This window comes from Myotis daubentonii, chromosome 10 (genome assembly GCF_963259705.1).
Source record: "Myotis daubentonii chromosome 10, mMyoDau2.1, whole genome shotgun sequence".
Lineage (NCBI taxonomy): Eukaryota > Metazoa > Chordata > Mammalia > Chiroptera > Vespertilionidae > Myotis > Myotis daubentonii.
In genome coordinates, this window is record NC_081849.1 from 68,785,410 (window position 1) to 68,789,068 (window position 3,659).

The following is a 3,659-nucleotide window of genomic DNA, read 5'->3' on the forward strand; positions in this document are numbered from 1 at the left end:
CACACAAAGTATCTTACTTCCTGCGAATGAAAGAGTATAATTGATCATGGAAGGTTGCTGGCATTTTTCTAACAACAAAGTAGGCAGTATCTTCCCAGAAATGGTTCAATTTATGCACCAGTTTAAGAAGGTTTTATTAAGGGCAAGTAAGGTAAATCATCGGAAGCTTGTTAAGTGTTCCTTATCTCCTTCTTTACTGGAGAAGATAATTATTCAGAAAACACCCTTGGTTCAAGGGCAGATTAAGTTTTGTGGAGCCAAAATAAGAAGAAAACAATATTATGAACATAATATTTGATAGAAGCATAAATATTTACACTAAGAAGAGAAGTCACATATAAAAATTAACTAAGGTGTGACAAATATTACAAAAATTAAAAAACCTAGGAGATAAAGTAATAATATTGACATATCTCTAGTATATTTATTACTTGGTTGCATATCCTTTTTTTCCCCCTTGATTGATTAAGGCAAATGTGTGCTTACCCCCCCCCCACTGCCCCCCAAACCCCCATTCCTGCCCTCACCCTCACCCCTTGTTGTCTGCGTCCATTGGTTATGCTTATATGCATGTGGTTGCATACTCTTTAATCACCTCTGCATGTGACACTGATTTCATGAAATCATTTTCCATCAAGTGAACAGAAAGATAATTATTCTATCTACCAGTGTTGTTAAAAAATATTGGTGGACCAAGAGGGAAGCTGCATGGAGGCCTGGCTGTCGCCAATCCCATTGAAGGGGCCGAGAAGGAAGGAAAAAGATGACCGGCTTCCAGCTAGGCAGCACGACAAGGCAGAGGAGGCGGAGGAAGAAGACAGAAATTGCACCCCAGGCCCCTTTCGCAAGGGCAAGTGGAAAAATAAGGAACAGGTCTTCATCTTTTCTTCCAGAGGAATAAATTTCAGAACAAGACTTAGGAATGTTGATGCCTCATTCTAAAGCAGATACTAAAATGGATCGTAAAGATAAGTTATTTGTGATGAATGAGCTTTGTGAAATGAAAGACTGCAATAAATGTATCTATTTTGAAGGTAAGAAGAAACAAGATCTCTGTATGTGGCTTTCTAATTCACATCATGGACCATCTGCTAAATTCCTAGTTCCAAATATTCAGACCTTCCCTGAACTAAAGATGACTGGAAACTGTTTGAAAGGTTCTCAGCCCCTTTTGTCTTTTGACCCTGCTTTTGATGAATTACCACATTATGCTTTGTTAAAAGAACTCTTAATTCAGATCTTTAGTACACCACGCCACCATCCCCAAACCAACCATTTGTGGACCACGTGTTTACTTTCACTGTTTTGGATAATAGGATAGGGTTTCGGAACTTTCAGATCATAGAAGATGCTGCTCTTGTAGAAATAGGACTTTGTTTCATCTTAAATCTCATAAAGATTTTCCAGGGAAGTTTTGGAGGACCAACTTTATATGAAAATCCTCACTACCAGTCACCAAACATGCATTAGTGTAAGACATGCATAAGATCCATCAAAGCTGCAAAATACAAGGAGAAACAGCAAGTTAAAGAGGCCCAAAAACTGAGAAAGAAAGAACCAAAGACTATCCTTCCACATGATCCCACGGCAGATGCTTTTGTTACATCAGCTGAGGAAAAACCTATAGAAATATAGTGGGTAAAACCAGAGCCAAAAGTTGATTTAAAAGCAAGAAAGAAAAGGGTTTACAAAAGACAAAGAAAAATGAAACAGAAGGTGAACAGTGGAAATGCAAGATGAATCACTGGATAACTAATTTTTCAGTTATTTTATATTTATTTTATATTCAAAGTGTAAATACTCTTATTATTCAGGAATATCTTACACCTAATTAGTGTGGCATTTAAAAGAAAAAAATAAAATCTTGTGGCTTCAGTGGTATCTGTTTTTCTAAATAAAATATCACTAGACCTCAAAAAATATTGATAGTTGGGATTTGTAAAATATGTATTATAATTTACATAGATGTTTACATTATTGCTTAGTTTGGTGTTCTACAAACACAGGAACACTGGTAAATTATATTTTGTACAATTTCCACCATAAAAGAAAAATGCATGGTATTATTTTAACTTTATTTTCTGCATTTTTAAATATATTTCTCACAGATATTTTCAATTGGCAAGGCATCAAAGATATCTACTCTTCTGCTCCAAGTTTTAACCTGTTTGAATGTTGGGTTTTCCACAGAAGAGCGTTTGGTTTTTTGCATTTTAAAACCCATTGCTTTCTCTTCCACTACTCAAAATATTTCTAGTACTTAGTACCCAGTACTTAGCACCCTAAGATATCAATTATTAGACTTCTGGATTTGTCACTTATGCAGAGTGAGTCAGCAAATGGGTAATAGAAGTTTTGCTGAACAGCATTACACATGAATGGCTAAATATAACTTAACTTCTGTGAAAGTGATTACAAACCACATATATAAAGCCCAGTAAATCCAAATATCTCAACCATTTAAAATTCACATTGGCTGGATCCCTAAAATGGCCATTAATAGCCAGCATGAACGAGGGGAATTCAGAAAGGAAAATGACTGATTGTAGCTAAAATGTATTCGTGGGTTGTTGGTTTGTTTGTTTTTTTCAAATTTATAAAAACATATGATCATGTGAACACGTAGTACAAATTGCCTTCCCAGGATGTGGCTGTATCATTCTACAATACATACAAAAATTTTATGAGTATTTCTCTCCACCCAGATTCCAGAATAATTGCCCCTTTTCCTTGCCTCTTCAAGAGGTAGTAAGTTCTGTACTCCCCCTTCAACCCCAACACACGTTATTAGGAGACCTGAAGTGCTGCATTATACCATGCCATTCCTCTTAAACTGTTCCTTTGCTTAAAGATGCTTATTAACTAACCACTTAGGTTATTCATCTGTTTGCTGCAAGGAGTATTGATATACTCTCTTATCCTTCAGTTTTTACCTTAAATGTAACTTCCACACCAAGTCATTTTCCAACCATTGTATTGGTGCCATTTTTTTCCCCTTATTGGAGTGCTTCATTAACATTTGTCACCACATTTATCCAAATTAATAATTATATATTTATTTGTTCATTTACCAAACGTCCCCTGGTTCTAAATACAGTGCCTACCATATAATAGGTACTAAGTAGTATTTGTAATAAAATCCCATAATGAGGTAAATTCACCCAGCCCCTAATGCCCAAAAAAGTGAGGTTAAGTTCTTATGTTTGGAGGAAGGGATGAGACTGGAACAGAGGGTAAGTTGAAAGGCTAGCCACAGGTTGTGGGACAGGCAACCCTATCTCACAAAAGGTGTCTCTTGACCTTCCCAGCATGTCTCCCAAACTGTTCTCCTTGCACCAGAAAAAATAGTGGACATCAAATAACTATAAGATTACTAAATGCATTGCTACTCTTGCAGATGTTTCATCACAGCCACAAGAACAAGCATTAATTCCATTGACAGCTAAGCCAGTGTGCACATCTGATACCAGGTAATGCCAAACCACAGTTGGAATCAAAATTCTTGGTAGGTGTGTTAGACCATAAGCACCATAATAAGCATTTAATGGTCTTATTAAATTTGCAATAATGTGATCCGGCATTTATAAGACTAGATTTTCTGGAACCCATTTACTGCATTATATTGCATGAATGAGTGCAAATATTCATTTATCAATATT

General features: G+C 36.0%; 1 pseudogene; it reads left to right on the top strand.

Moving 5' to 3' along the window:
- Positions 1 to 708: 708 nt before the first annotated feature.
- Positions 709 to 1,882, top strand: LOC132242543 (ribosome biogenesis protein BRX1 homolog; annotated as a pseudogene).
- Positions 1,883 to 3,659: the final 1,777 nt, after the last annotated feature.